The following is a 17251-nucleotide window of genomic DNA, read 5'->3' as shown; positions in this document are numbered from 1 at the left end:
TTCATTGTATAGGTTAGAATCACCAATATAATGTTTCCATAAAGTGAGTCAAGATATCTTTGTCTCATTTATGATCCAAGTAAGCAAGATTTGATCTTTCACCAATAAGTACGATGTTAGCTCTTATTCTCTACCTCTCCCTGTCCCACTTCTAAGATTGAGGAATTTCCCTTCTATTCCTGATATGCTAAGACTTTTATCATCAGTGGATGTTGGGTTTTGTCAAATATTCTTTTTTTTTTTTTGCTTCTACTGAGAACATTCAGCATCTTTTTACTAATTTGTTAGTAATTTGACTTATATTGATTGATTTTTTTAAATGTAGAGCCTACCTTGCAGTCCTGGGGTAAATCCCACTTGCTCATGTTTGTTTATATCTGTTTGATATATTATTCTTGGATTTTCCTTCATAAAATTTGGTTTAGAATTTTTGCACCTATGTTAACAAAGGATATTGGTGAGTTTTCTTTTCTTGTGATAATTGACAGGTTTTGTGATGAGGGTATCCTGGCCTTATAGAATGAATTAGAAATTTTTCCCTCTTGTTCAATTTTCTGTAAGATTTTAAAGAGAATTGTCATTATTTCTTCTTTAAATTATTGTTAGAGTTCACCAGGTAAGCCATATGAACCTGAAATTTCTTTATAGCAAATAACTGAACTACAATTTCAGTTTCTGTAATAATGTTAGAACTACACAGATTATGCACTTTTTGAATGAGCATTGATAGTTTGTGTCTTTCAAAGAAATTGTTCATTTTACTGAGGTTCTTAAGCTTATGAGCATGAAGTTATTCATAATATTCTCTTTTGTATTAAACATCTGTAGAACATATGCCAATTCCATCTCTCTTATTCCTGATATTAGCAGTTTGTGTCATGTCTCCTTTATTCCATAACCAGTCCTACTATAGGCTTATTATTTTTCTTTGTTTTTTTGTATTCTCAAAGAACTCCTTTTGGGTTTACTATTTTTATTTATTTTCTATTTCCTATTTCATTGATTTACACTGTGATTTTTAATATTTCCTTTAAGTTGCTTATTTTTATTGTATTTGCTGTTCTTTTTCTAGTGACTTAAGATGGCAGCTGGGGATCACTGATTTCAAAGCTCTCTTCTTTTAATATATGTGGTTACTGCTATAATATTCCCCTAAGTACTATTTTCAGCATCCCACAAACTTTGATATTTTTTCCCATTTTCACTATATTGAAAATACATTTTTTTTCCATGTAATTGGGGATTTTCCAGATATCTTTCATTATTGATTTCTAGTTTAATTATATTTTTCAGAATTTGGAGTAAAAGCTTAGTGTAAGTTGACGCCTTTTAAAATTAGTTGAGATTTATTTTGTGATTTAGATTATGTTTTAGTTTTTCTTCCTCTTGCTGGGGTAGTAAAGTAGTAGCTAAAGTAGTATTTGGAAGGTACTTTTGGGTCTGCAAAATGAAGTGGTAGGGCACTAGAGTTACCCCTCTGGCCACTTGACTTCACTTTTAAAGGTTTCCTTTTATTAATTTTCACACATCTTTATCTTTGTCCTACTGCACATAACTTGTAGCTTGTCTTTGTTCCTTGGTTGTTTATAAAAGTTTCTATTTATCACAGATTTTGATCAATTTGATTAAAAAGCTGCATTGAGTCTCTCAGATATGTGAAGTTTATACTTTTCATAAAATTAGAGAATTTCAGGCAATTATATCTTAAAGTACTTTTTAAAAATCTTTTTTGGAGACTGAATACCATATATTAGGTTGGTTGAAATTGTACCTATGGTCAATAATGCTCTGTTAAATTTTTTCTCTCCACATTTCTATTTGATAATTTTTATTGCCTTGTCTTCACTAATTCCAACTTGTGTATATCTAATCTGCTGTTAATCCATCCAAAAATATTTAGTTTTAGCTCTAGAAGTTTGATTTGGATCTTTTTTATACCACAACTCTACTTCAATTTTTGAACACATGCAATAGAGTTATAGTAACTACTTAAATGTCTTTGCTAATTCCTTTCAATTCTGGATGAGTGGTAACTTTTTCTCCTCATTATGGGACATATTTTGCTTTTTTGCCTCTCTGATAATCATTGATAACATTCTAGATATTGTCAATTTTTTCTCATGGTACTGAATATTTTATTATTCCTATCAATGCCTTTTAGTTTTATTTGGGATATGTTTAAATTGCTTGGAATTGTTTTGATCTTTTTTATGAAAAAAAATTTTTATTGAAAAACTTAAGACTTAGGTACATTAAATAAAACAAATTTCTGGAGGGAAAAATCAAAGCCCACAATAGGAAAAAAAAATAGTTAACACTGTCTGGACAATAGCAGAGCCCAGAGAATATATTCCTTTAATTGAAAAATGTTAGGTACTTCGTAATTGACCTTTTGATAGAAAATGACCTACTAAATTTGTAATTTGTGGTTCTTGGTGTTGAAGTTCATAGGTTAAGCTAGGACATCTTCAAACCTATAGCTGAATTCCATAAGGGGTTATCTGGCTCTTGAACTGATTTTTTTCCCCTTGTCTAAGACCTAGCAACAGCAACAGAAGCTATCTTCTGGGCAGCTTCTTTCTTAGCATGAGGAAGGGTAGAACAGCCACAGCTTGGTCCACCTTAGAGTGGAGGGATTCAGTGGACTCTGGCATGTGTGGCAGCTCAGACTTGCCAGTCCTTACAGTCTTTCCAGACAGCTTGAATGCATTGTTTGGATGAACAGAACGACTCTTCTCCCAGCATCTGCTTTTGTTCCTGGGAGGTGCTGTGGCTGGCATGGAAGTGGTCAGGGGCTCTAGTGCCTTCACATGCGAAGTAGTGCGGGGTGCCTGCAGAGGCTGTACCACAGACAGGGCGAGGGCTGCAGACACTGGGAGCCTATCTGTCAGGTAGCAGCGGCAACAGCAGCACGAGGCGCTACGCTCTGTGCTTCCGCTGTGGGAACACCGACTCTCCGAGGGGCGGCAGGGAGGCCATGAGAGGAGGAAACATTACCGGCTGGAGCCAGATGGTGAGGAGCTGGACAAGCCCGGACTGGCCCAGAGCGCGTGGTATTCCTCGGAAACCTTGAAGTCTCTCACCTTGCTGCCAACATAGACTAGGTCTCACCTGTGCTAACTGGTAAGGTGCATAACGTAAAAGTCTTCCCTGAGCTCGCGGAGATGTCGGCACACAGGAGCTCCCGGCTGCAGGCTGAAACTGACTTAAGATGGCATTGGCCATCTGTTGCACATACCTGTTGGTCAGGTGAGCCTTTCTCTCTTCCTTCCTGTGAGCCTGGGCAACATACAGTGGCTGAGAGTCACCATTCATCTCAGTGCCTACTTTGGTTGCCTCTCGGGGAGGGGAGAAACACAGGAAGCCAAATCCTTCGTTTTCCCCATCCTCCGGCATTACCTTAGCACAGGTGAGTAATCTGAAAGGAGAAAACTCTTCCCTTAACTTCTCATCATCAATGGTATTATGCAAGTTCTTTATGTAGAAATTCACCTCTTGATATCGGTGAATTCTCTCAGTTCTGTTCTTCAAATTTCCCACTTTATCTCAACCCATTATTCATTTTTTTCCCCCTCTGTGAAGGGCCTATAAATATGACTTCCCCAGTTATTTATTTTTCATTTATCTCTTCCGGGCCTTTATTGGCATACTCATGCTTTTCATAGCTCACAAAGTCAAAGCATTTGGATTTCCCATTGGGATTTCTCATCACCTTGACACTTAGGGTCTTGCCAGATTGGCTGAATAACTCTTTCAGACTCTCATCATTCACCTCTTCCTTAAAGTTTTTGATATCAACATTGGTGAATTCCTTGGCTTAGGCTCCAAATTCAGCGTCCCACTCTTTGGAGATTTGAATCTGCTCACAAACATTGCAAAGTCATTGAGGAGCGTGCGGTTTGTCTTCCAAGGGCCTTGTCAGGAGCCCCCTGGGGCTCCAAATGGATAAATGCATAACCGTTAGAGCCGTTCTCATCACACACCACCTTGCAGGACAGAGTGTTTCCAAAAGCAGAAAAAGTATTGTTAACTGCCTTGTTTCCTAGAGATTTGTCCACGTTCTGGATGAAGACATTTCACGTACCAGATTTTCTCAAAGACAGAGGATGCATGATACAAAGGCTTTCCCTTAATCATGTCAAATTTCTCGGTACACAAGGCACACCAGCATCAGCAAGCTGCTGGAAGTTGACAGAGTTAGAACCCAGGGAGCACGGTGATCATGTCACACAAACCTGAATGGACAGCATAGGCACCGCAGGATTGAACTTTTCATCCAGCAAGTTCTCCCTGACTTCCAAGTGCAGGTCACTCCCATACAGGTGCAGCTGGGGGCTGCAGCTTTCATCTCCCCTGCCCCCGTCACCCCAAGCCCCACCAGGAGGATGTCTGTAGGGATCATACAGGTCAAGGGGCTCTTCTTAGAGCTGTGGCCCAGGCTGCGCCCACAGTTCGCACAGAGTGAAGCTAAGAGAAGCTGTAGCTCAGAGAGACAGAAGACCACAAAGAGTTCAGGGACAGCTCGGCACAAGAGCAGCACCACAAAGAAGCTCTCAAAACCAATATGACCCTCCTGGGAGTTTGTAATTTTCAGCTGTCCCTCAGGAGGCCACCAAATGTTGCTCACAAGGGCCCCAGGACATGCCCTCTTCTGTAGTTACAGGCATCGGGCTCCTAGCAGTTTAAGATTACAGCAGCCAGGGCAGGGAGGGGAACAAAAAATTTGTCAGTGCCGCTGTGCAAGCCCTGGATGGACAGGGCATGCAGTCATCCCTCGCACCCAGTGTGGGCAGCTCCCAAACCTGAGGGAGAGCGGGTACAGCTGCTGCTGGCTCACCAGCCACCCCACAGTGCACCTGGCCAGATGGCTTCCCTGACTGGCGTTCAGTAAGGATTCTCACTTTCTTTCTCCTTTCCATTTTATTCAATTCTATTTATTTTATTCTAATTTTCTTAATTATATATATATATTTTTAAAGTATTTCTTTTTTCCTTTCTTTTCTACTCTTCCTCCTCCCCCTCCTTCTTCTTTTTATTTATTCATTTTTAAAGATTTTATTCTTTATTTATTTGAGAGAGAGAGAGAGAGAGCACCCACTAGTGGGGGGTGGAAGAGGGAGAAACAGACTCCCTGCTGAGCGGGGAGCCTGAAAGTGGTGGGGGGGAGGGGGGCTCAATTCCAGGCCCTGGGATCATGATCTGAGCAGAAGACAGATGCTTAACCGACTGAGCCACCCAGGTGCCGCTCCTCCTTCTTTCTAATTTCTCTCTCTCTGTCTTTGATTAGGCTGCTGGGCCTGAAAGTGACAAGGCCACGGAGTCTCCTGGCAGAGAGATGGTTTGATTTTTTTACATCTTTATTTTAAGATTTTTTTGAGACCAGAACTGAGTTTGGTTCAGCTCTAACTTTTTCCTGAAGCAACATCTCTCTGTGGGCTCCGCCTAATGGCTGGGAATCATGAGACTTCCCGTGGCCTGCTGAAGAATCATTGCCTGGTTCTATGAACACTAGGTACTGCTGCCTCTGATCCTCTCATGTGATGCTGTCTTCCAGAACTTTCCTCCAGAACATGCATGCCCTGATCAGTGCTTTGCTGAATACTCAAGGCTAACTGCAGATTTCTTAATTTCTCACTCTGTGCATCTTTCTCCTCTTTGTTAATATGTCTTCTAAATTAACGCTGCTCTGGTGCACTCAGAATCTCAGCTCCCTTTCCTCAACTCAGCAGGTTTTTTTCAGCTAGTTATTTTTTATTTATTTATTATTTATTTATCTATTTATCTATTGTCATTTTAAAGTGTAGGGGTAATTCTAGTCCATGTGCATTTCATTGTCTTCTGGCCTTCATGGTTTTATATAAATAACCAGCTGTTATTCTTTCCATTGTTCTGTTAAATGTAGCATGCCCTTATTTTCTTCCTACTTTTTAAATATGTATGTCACTTTGCTTGTATTGGCTGCTCTATTTCTTCTTCTGTTCTTCTGCAGTATACTGGTCATTGTGACATAGTAATAATGCTGCTTATCAGAATCAGTGAGGTGAGAGGATGATCATTTTGATTAAATTATCTGAGCTAGGGCTAGGTTGCATTCAGGGATAGAAGACCTATCCTATATCAATCGCAGGCTTGTCCTCTATGCTAGAAGGTTTTTCCTTATGCGTTGAAGGAATGTGGGCCTCCTATCTCTACCTTTTCCTTTTTTTTTTTTTCTTTAAGATTTTACTTATTTGAGAGAGAAGAGTGAGAGAGAGAGAGCACGAGAGGAGGGAAGGTCACAGGGAGAAGCAGACTGCCTGCTGAGCAGGGAGCCTGATGCGGGGCTGGATCCTGGGACTCCGGGATCATGACCTGAGCCGAAGGCAGTCGTTTAACCAACTGAACCACTCAGGCTCCCCATCTCTACCTTTTCCTCCAAGATACCCATTTCTTGCATTAACCATACTTAGTGAAAATCCTTTGGAGTCATTTGGCAGCTGAATGCTTAGAACTTATCAAAAATCCCAATCCCAACAGCTTACATGGTTTTTAAAGTCTCAACTGGTTTTTCCTCCTCCACGAAGAGTCCCTTTGTCTATGACAAGCTTAGTGCTTTTCTTGCCTGTTTTTATATTCAACACATGCCTCAAGGAGGAAAGTTGATTTCTGCTCAGCTAAAAGAACACTTCACTCTATGAAATTTAGTTTTTTTAGAGTCTTTTGATTCCCCAGATATCTGAAGTGTTCAAATATATATATAAATGTGTATGTAATGATGTTTTAAAGTTATTGTTTTATCTAATTATCATCTCAGGACAGACTTGGGGCTGTGGCCTACATCTTAACCAGAGGCAGAATTCCAGACCTTAATATTTTATGATAATGAGCATACTAGACTCTTAAATCTTCATAAGTTATATTTAATTTAAATATATCTTCTGTTTGCTCTTGATACCGTCAGGTGTTGGAGTAGTTTACTGTAATTTTGTGATTTTTGTTTTTGGCTAATATTTAGCAAATGTCTATTTATCAACTCACCTTTCTGTTTAAAATTTATGTTTACTTGTTCTATAAAAACAATTATTCAAGAAACCTAACAAAAGATTGTCAGTACATGCTATATTTATTTTGGGTGTGTGCTCTTTCTTCCTTCTGGGTACTTGAAGTTATCTGTGGGTGGCTCTGTTCTCACTGAATGATCAAGACTCCTTTTCAATTCCTTACATTCTGGATAAATGCCTCTGTTGCTATCTGTTCTATGTGGTAGAGATAGGAGATGTTGTGATAAAATGTATTTCCCCAGTTAATCATCCTTATACTGCCCCAGACCCACTTATTCTGAGATTGCCACCTCCTATATTCCTCATCCTAGAACTATTCCTCATCAAGCTTTTCAGCATTTCTTTGATTATATGAACTTTTGGATGTGGTTTTTCTCAGACAAAGCAATTTTTATTTTTTTGTTTTGTATTAAACAACGACAAAAATTTAAATATTTTCTCTTGATAGCACTCTTATTTTACCCAGTATTATTACTATTATAGATTCATTTTCTTCAAATACAGACTCACATCCTTTTTTAAGAATTTGAGGTAAGAGTGTGCCCTGTCTGTCATGTTAACCTGATGTCTGAGAATGTATTAATATACATCAAATACACGTTACTTGCATTTCTATATATATGTGTATATTAGTGTCCACATATATTTGTATGTGCACAGGTCCACATATATTTATATATAACAATTAAATCATATATACAATTATTCCTATAGTCTACAAGCTAGATAGATTCTCACTATGACATGCTATTACATAGGTAAATGCTGAACACAAGTATACATATGTCAAGAAACATCCACTTAGGTTATATTTATAGTGTCTGCATGATCACTTAAAGGAGAAAAAGTTACTAAATTAAATACTTGCCACTAAAACCAAAAGTCATATCAATGTATTTGCATTCTGAATAATATTTTGATTGAATTAACAAGTGTTTTGATACTGTGCAAATAAAATAAATTCAGTTTTTCTTTAAAAAGTCTAAACCAGAAATCCATTGGAAGGCTCTTTATTATCTATCAATCAATTTTTGCTTTATTTAGTGATGTTAAGTAGCATACACATATGTAATAAATTGTTGTAATAAATGTTTAAAATCACCCAAACTTTCCCAATCTTCTTGCAAAGTTTAAATGTATTGCTTTCATATGATTTCTAAATAATTTTTATGCATTACAGTTTTCATACTACTTAGCACTATTATACCATTTTATCATTGTTTGAGGCCTATTGTATAGTTAACACTTTTAATAATATCACAGTATTCTCCTAAATATATGTACCGACATTTATGTAACTGGACACTTTGTAATTATAAAAAAATGAAGCGATGTTATACTTTTGACATATTTACTAAGTTTTTCACATATTTACTAAGTTTCTATGGTTTGTCCAACTCTGTGATAAGCACTGGAGTGCGATGGTGGAGGGATAGACACCATTAGTCCCCCCCATGGAATTTACAGTTTAGAAGGGGAGACAGATGATTTAAAATAAACAAAAATACAAGTTATAAGTGTTGAAGAATGAGTAGAGTATGTGTTAGGTTATGAGGAGGAAGAAGGTGAAGGGAAAGGGAACAGCGATATCCCAGGCTGCTAAAAAAGCAGTTATAGTTCAGGACTAAAAAGAAATGAGGTATGTGCTATGGTGAGCGCTGTGAATTGTGTAAGACTGTTGAATCACAGACCTGTACCTCTGAAACAAATAATACATTATATGTTAAAAAAAGAAGAAGATAGTAGGAAGGGAAAAATGAAGGGGGGGAAATCGGAGGGGGAGACGAACCACGAGAGACTATGGACTCTGAGTAACAAACTGAGGGTTCTAGAGAGGAGGGGGGTAGGGGGATGGGTTAGCCTGGTGATGGGTATTAAAGAGGGCATGTATTGAATGGAGCACTGAGTGTTATACTCAAACAATGAATCATGGAACACTACATCAAAAACTAATGATGTAATGTATGATGATTAATATAATAAAAAAAACCTAAAACAACAATAAAAAAAAAAATGAGCTATCACACCATAAAAAAGCATGGAAGAAACTTAAGTGCACAGGACCAAGTGAAAGAAGCCAATCTGAAAAGACTACATACTGTGTAATTCTTACTATATGACACTCTGGAAGAGGCAAAGCTATGGAGATGGGTAAAAAGATTAGTGGTTGCAAGGGGCGTGGCATTGGAACGAGATGGATCAGCAGAGCACAGAGGATTTTAGGGTAGAGGAAACACTCTGTATGATAGTATAACGATGGACACAAGTCATTATAAATTTGTCTAGAATGTACAATCCCAAGAGTGTACATAATGAACATTGGGTATGGATTTTGAGTGATTATGATGTGTCAATGCAGGTTCATCCTTGGTAAAAAATGTACCACTCTGGTGTGATGTTGATCATGGGAGCCAGCTGTGGATGAACAGAGACAGGTGATTTATGGGAAACCTCTGTATCTGTATCTCAATTTTATTGTAAATCTAAAACTCCTAAAAAATAAAATATTTTAAAAAGCAGCTATGAAATCAAAGCTAGAGGCAAGTGAGAGCTTACAGTGAACTCAAAATTCATGTCATACAGTTGTAACAGTGAGAGTGGCTGGGAGCTGTGTGACAACTGAGTACAGACAGATGGAGAAGGTCGAAGTCATCTTAAGGAAAGTTGAAATAATTTCCTTAGGATAAATTTTTCAGGATTGAATTATTGTCAAAAGTAATGAGTGTTCTTTTTCTCTCTTATAGCCATATGTATGGGAATTAAATGTACTCACTTAAAAATGCAAATCGGTTATGTAAATATCAATTTATTTAACATCCACTTAATTTTCAATGACAAGTGATGCTTATTGTGTTATACATAATAAAAAATAATGAACGTGGAATCTATTTACTCTGTTCCATTTTGTTTATTTTTGTATTCCTGGCATGCCATACTGATCCTCTTCATTTAACAAACTAATATTCATATGACAGTAACTATAGTAGCATTTTCTTAGACCAACTATGTTTTCATCACATAAAGGCTAATTATCCAATCATTTCTCTTGGCAAATATATGTTTAAAACCACAACATGACAGGTGTTATGGTAGGTGATCATAATAAGCAAAAAAAAAAAAAAAAAAGAAAGCTCCTTGCATCCTTCCCCAGTAGGGTCTACGGACATTAATAAAAGAGTCACTCAGATAAACAGTTACACTTCTTGAAAGTACTATTGGGCACCTGGTGGCTCAGGTGGTTAAGCATCCGACTCTTGATTTCAGCTCAGGTCATGATCTCAGGGTTCTGGAATTGAGCCCCTCCTCTGGCTCCATGCTCAAGTGAAGAGTCTGCTTGTCCCTTTCCCTCTTCTCCTCTCCCTGCTCGCACTCTCTCTCTCTCTCAAATAAATAAATAAATCTTTAAAATAATAAATAAATAAATAAATAAATAAATGTCTGATCAAGTAGTATTACAAAGTGCTATAATTTTATATTATAATGGGAAAATCCCAGCAAGAAAAGTACAGGATTATTCCATGAGGACATGGTGATAAGCCAGAAAACATGGTGGTGGGGAGGCAAAACCTAGCTGGTGGTGGTAGGCAATCGTGATATAATGGAATGCATGACATAACTAGATATGTATTTAAAAATAAAATTCCTTTAGTTATAGTGAAAGAAAGTGAAGAGATAAGAACTGATATAAGGAGGTCAGTTTGGAAGATATTACAGAAGTCCAGATAAGAGATGATGGCCACCTAGGAGCAGGTATGATAGTACAATGGAGAAAAAGAGATGCATTTTGAGAGATAAGAATTTAGGATGAAAAATTAACTCGATTTGGTTATTCAGATTAGAGGTATATATAGAGAGATTTATGAATTATAAAATATATATATTTATTAAGATCAGATTATATAGATTATACATATAGTTTATATATAAAGATTATCTATCTTTTTATAGATATATAGATATAGAGAGATTTTTTCAAATCTTTCTGATCAATTTTGATGTTCTATTACTTAATAACTTCTGTGCTTTTGTGGTGCTACTTTTTACTTTATAAGCATTTTATATTTTTATATAGTTGACTCTTGAACAACATGGGGTTAGGGGCACCGACCCCCATGCAGTCCAAATTCCATCTGTAACTTCCGACTCCCCCAAAACTTAACTACTAATAGCCTATTGTTGATTGAAATCTTCACTGATAACATGAACAGCCAATTAATGTATATTTTGTATGCTATAGATATTATATACTGTATTATTACAATAAAGTAAGCTAGACAAAAAACTGTTATTAAGAAAATCATAAGGAAGGGGCGCCTGGGTGGCTCAGTCGTTAAGCATCTGCCTTCGGCTCAGGTCATGATCCCGGGGTCCTGGGATCGAGCCCCACATCGGGCTCCCTGCTCAGTGCGAAGCCTGCTTCTCCCTTTCCCACTCCCTCTGCTTGTGTTCCCTCTCTCGCTGTGCCTCTCTATGTCAAATAAATAAATAAAATCTTTAAAAAAAAAAATCATAAGGAAGAGAAAATACATTCACAGAATTGTACCATATTTATTGAAAATATCCCTGTGTAAGTGGACCCATGCAGTTCAAACCCATGTTGTTCAAGGATCAAGTGTATGATAAATATAACATCTAAAGTATTCAAGGATCTTAAGTTGTTGGGATGATGTTTCTATTTTTCATTTCTGCTGACCCTCATCCATTTTAGCTTATTTCCTTGTACACTAGATTTTGCTTGTGTGCTTAAATGTGCTCAGTCTTAGTTGGTACATGCCCTGAGGGCTTAAATTGGCCATGCTTTCTTGCAGAGAAAATGTATATTCCTTTTTATGGGAAGCAGAGATCACTACCAAAACTGGACCAGTGTAGTACCCCTCAAGATTCTTAGACTTACTATCCTAGAGTCTTTTCCTCATAATGTATCTAAGGTTTACACAAGTTCCCTTTCCCTCATCTGGCTGCTAATGCAAAGCTTACTTCAGCAATCATAGTGCTCCTATTGATGCTCATCTCTGCATAATCCTTTTCATCCACTATGGTTGTCACTGATACTTGTTATTAGGTAACAATTTTGGAGAAGAAGATGATGAGAGGGTCCATGTTTTTAACCCAATTAAGGACCTTCATTTATTTTTTATATAAAAAGTCTACCATCAGCCACTAAACTTTTAGTTTATGATATTTTTGTACCATTAAAAGCATTTGTAACAATTGGTATTTTATAATTTTATTCTTACTTACAGTATATCATTCAAATACCAAAAATAAAATTTATTAATTTCCAATATAATAATTCTGTTTTGCAATTCTTATGTTGAATCATTGGGCCATTTTATAAATCTCAGAATAGGGAATCTTAGTGACTTTATTTTTCTATATCTTACAGGTTGTATTTCTATGTTTGCTATTTTGCTTCTGAATCATGTTAGATATTTATTGCTGTATAGAAATTATTCCCAAGTAGGCTAAAATATACTGAAATAATAGGGAAACAAAAGAATCGTGGAGTCTTTAAACAGGTGTGGCATACTGCACACTGATTTTATAAATAAAGATTTATGGGATTACCTCCAAGCACATGCATTATGTATTGTCTATATCTGCTTTCACACTACAAAGGCAGAGTTGAGACAAGAGGTCATAGACTGTATAGCTCAGAAAGCTAAAATATTTACCATCTGGCCCTTTACAGCAAAAATTTGCCTATCCTTGGTTTAAAAGATGATTCAAAAATACAATAAATTATAACTATTGCATCATCATTCAGTTTTCTTATTGCATTTCCCAGAGTTTTGAATTTTCAAAAATGTATAAAAGACTGGAGACACCATCCTTATAGACTATTTTTAAATTTTATTTAACACAATTGAGATTGAATTTTTCATTCTTCACTAAAATGATAAAGGGGAAAAAAAGGGCAGAGAAAGGTCACAATTATCAGAAAAATCAGAAGATGAAAGCAAATAGCAGCACTTGAGACTATAATGAGGATGATAAATTTGATTACATAATTAAAATATCAGATACATTTTCAGATGATAGTATCCTACATGAATTTTCTAAAACTCATGAATTTATAAATAAACAATGTATATTGAACTAAGAAAGGAAATATGATATTCATATCAATTTAGTCACTCAGCAGGAAGGACTTCCTGATGCAATATTTTCTGACAAGATCCTGGCCCATCCCAGTTGGTTAGAAAAATATGTCAGAGAAATTTTGTATTCTTCATTATGTTTATGTGGCAAAATTTACTTGATACTCTTTGGAAGTGGACAAATGATGAAGGCAAGTAAATAATAAAGATGATTGGAAGGAAATAAATGATGTGGGTACTAAAAAATTATGGGATAAGTCATTCTAAATGATGCTCATAATTAAAAACTGAAAGGTAATAATATACCCAAAAAGATGGTAATCTTCTCTTCAAGATTATTACTAGCCATCACAGGTTTCAAAAATTATTTGAGTATTTTATTTTGATGGTGCAGTTTCAAGAAGAATCACTAATGGTGCTAAGGTGGAATCGACATATTTGGAATCTCATTCTAGTATTTACAAGATGGATATATATATTCAGAAGACATTGACCATTTTGGTTTCATATAAAGAAGTAAATTTTGAGTTTGCTATGGTTAAATTTTTATGACAATTTTTTATAAGTTTCTTTTCATTATTTCTTTATTCTTAATCATGTAAAATTGGTAAAATAAGCATACAGAATTAGAAAGGGTCCATTAGACCCAGAGAGTAAATGTTGATGCTTTTATCTCCAAGTATACATTCAGTTAATTACTGGATACTGGATTTATTTAGTTGAGATTTTTATGTGACATATTCATTTGCCCTACACGCTGAATGCTATTGACAAATGAAGAACATCCTTTTAATATGCTTATTAAAAGACAAATTCAAGAAGAAAATTCCCCGAGCATGTCATGTCTTGGTCAATGGTTGTGATGTGGCAGGAAAGTGGGAATAAAGGATGGGATTACCCTTTATTAACAGTGAGATGCCTCTGCATTACCTTTTCTTCTCCACTTGCCCCATAGTGCTACACTAACCTTCCTCCATCTTATCTTTTCTCTTTATTCCCTCATTCTATCCCTCTAAGTTACATCCAGTGCTGATGAGTCATTAATAACAGTAAGAGTGGACAATATACCCCAAGTGTGATGAGACATAGAATTGGTTGTGAACCACTGTTTTCAGTTGACCACATTCTCACTGAACTCTATGAACCTGAGGAAATGCATGGAAGGCACAAGTTTTTATAACATATGCCTTGAATTCACAAGTCAGAGACTTATACCCTTAGCACTGCTCCAACTTCAATGGCCTTTCCAGAATATGTGATGACACTTAAATATCTTTGCTAAAAACAAATCTTCTAATACCCACTATAATGAGATTCATGCTATTTGAATATAAGATACAAAAGATTGAATTCCCCTGATTAGGGAGTTTATGAGATTTAATGTCTACTTTCTACTATAAATTCAATTATAATAGTGTATTTTCCCTGGGTTTCTGAGATTTCCAATTTACTCTTCTAGCTTTGGTCTGGGATTATTCTGTAATTTTGCCTCAAAAATCTAATTTTTTTAAATTTCTGACATATTTTTAGTTCTGGGAAATAATTTATATTAGATGAATTTATTAAAAATAATGAATTATGATTTTATTATAAATCATATTATTAAAAATTAATAAGGCATAGTACATATTTTATTTGATTCCTGAAGGATAGAAAGAACAGAATAGTGGTTAGGACAGTCAATGTGATAGAAACTTAGAAATTACCAGGATTGATGGAACATGCATTCTGAGCCCGAAAATAAAAAGTAATCCTTTCATTGACACAGTCTTGTCAAACCACATGCAGAATATGAATTATAAAAAGAATGATTAAAAGTAACTGGAGGAAAAAGAAAGAGTACCTAAAAAGCAGCAGAATTCTCAACAGCAATAATAGAAGTTACAAAATATTAGAATGTTATCTAAAATATTCAGGAAAAATAACTTTCTCTTTAGTAAGCCATAATCAGTTGATTGTTATTCAGGAATGAATAAGAAATAAAACACTAAAATGTAATATTAGTGACAAAGAGTCTACCTCCATTTCTGATGTTTGACTATTGACTTCTTTCCTCCCTGGCCTCTATGTGGACAGGCTGATAAGAAAACCTCATGCACATGCAACTAATCCTTTTACACTAATGGGAAATTCAAACTTCCTGCATGGGAAATTTTCCTTAGTCCAACCTCTAGTCACCATAGAAGTCCAAAGTACTCCTATTTTGACCAAGCCAATAAGCTTGTGCCCACAGAGTTTTTCCCGGGAGCCCCTGTGTGAAAGATCTTCGCAAAATAATTTTTAAAAGACGTACTTCAAACTTCAGGTTACCAGAGTGAAAATATTTGAAATATATTATAGTTCATAAGAAAAATAGAGACAATGATTATTTGAGGACCACTCTAAATAAAGTATGCATGTTAGACATTTAGGAGTAGCTTTTAGAAGAACAGAAATTGAATATTTAACTCCCACACTTGTACAGGAAAATGAGAATGAAGGAACACGATCAATCCAATAGAAGTCAGAAAAGGAGAGAAAAAAAAAAAAGGAGGAACGTGGTATATAGAGAGCTTAAAATAAAAAAAGGGGAAAATATCCAAGTATGACATGTGGTTAATACTACTATGTGTTAACCCAAAATCCATAATAAGAGAATCTGTATTTTTTAATCCCCCGGGGCAATGTACCCAGTGTGAAATGCTTACTGACACTTTTTTTTTTTTTAATCTACTTGTGGTGATAGGACCAGTGCTTAAAAATGTAAGTGACAAATAGAGTTTCTGAATATGTTTTTTTTTTTTTTTTTAAGATTTTATTTATTTATTTGACAGAGAGAGAGATAGCGAGAGCAGGAACACAAGCAGGGGGAGTGGGAGAGGGAGAAGCAGGCTTCCCGCCGAACAGGGAGCCCGATGTGGGACTCGATCCCAGGACCCTGGGATCATGACCTGAGCCGAAGGCAGACGCTTAACGACTGAGCCACCCAGGTGCCCTGAATATGTTGTTTTATGAAAATGTACATAGCTTTCCATCGGCATGTACTTTTTATCTCCCATTTCCAACCCAGCCACTATTTTCTGGTTGTCTAATAAAGTGATGCCTGTGGGTAAAGCATCTGTGAGGATGAGTCACATATGAAGAAGGGTGAATGAGGATCCCCGACGGTCCTTCCCTTCATGACCTATTCAGGCAGCTTTACCTGCCCTGGAATGTCTATCTCTGATAGTCTTATTACATAGGAAAAGCCAATGCCCCATTTGATTAAGCCACTCTAAACAGTTTCCCGTTGTATGCAGTCAAATATAGGAAAAATGATAAAACAGTTCATCTTATATGGATGAAAACATACTAAATATACTTTTAAAAGATAGAGGTAATAGAATTATACTTTAAAAAACTAACCAATCAACAAATAAATTGAAACAAAATAAAATCCATCCATATTCTGATGAAAAGAAACACATCCAAATATTTAAAGACAAGAAAAAAAGTGCTGAGAGTGAATGTGTGAAAAATACCATAGCAAGTGTTCTGGACATTTTTGCTTCTTCCTTTGGATTTATTCTCTACTATTTACCACTTGGCTCTGTGCCCTAAGAGGCTGACCTTTATAAACTTCATTATCAGCTTCTACTGCTTTCGGCTTCCAGTTAGGTTTATCCCATGGGATTATACTATGATATAGGGAATGAAGTGTAGATGGAAAGGGGTTAAAATGTCTACTATCCCAGATACTTCACTGCTGATTTGGTCCATTTGGCTGTGTCCCTCAATGGAATACTATAGTTCTATTGGGTAATTCCCTTATAAAGATCCCAGTATGCTCTGTTTCTAGTAGCTGAGTACTTCCCCTGTCTCCCCAGGTCTAGGTAGAGACTGATCCTGTACAGACCTAAAAAGTAAAAGTATCCCATAGGAGCCGGTGTCTCAGACTGCTCCATGGCACCAGCTTCTAATCCTTCATATCCACTTTCCCTCAAATCATGTTTACAGCTCATGGGGAATTCTACTTAATAGAGGAAGAAAACACATGAGCCTGATTGAGGGATGAATTCAGATCATGTGCTGGCATTGGTCACAAATGGATGGTCACTGAATTATATCCATACCCAGTGGTGACCTCAAACA

At 36.3% G+C, this 17251-nt stretch overlaps 1 pseudogene; it reads right to left on the bottom strand.

Annotated features, from left to right (window-relative positions):
* Positions 1-2532: 2532 nt before the first annotated feature.
* LOC118536221 (polyadenylate-binding protein 4 pseudogene) lies at positions 2533-14094 on the bottom strand (annotated as a pseudogene).
* Between the last annotated feature and the right edge of the window lie 3157 nt (positions 14095-17251).

This window comes from Halichoerus grypus, chromosome 5, assembly GCF_964656455.1.
Source record: "Halichoerus grypus chromosome 5, mHalGry1.hap1.1, whole genome shotgun sequence".
Taxonomy (NCBI): domain Eukaryota; kingdom Metazoa; phylum Chordata; class Mammalia; order Carnivora; family Phocidae; genus Halichoerus; species Halichoerus grypus.
The sequence above is the reverse complement of the archived record's forward strand: the minus strand, read 5'-3'. Positions and strand labels throughout refer to the sequence as shown.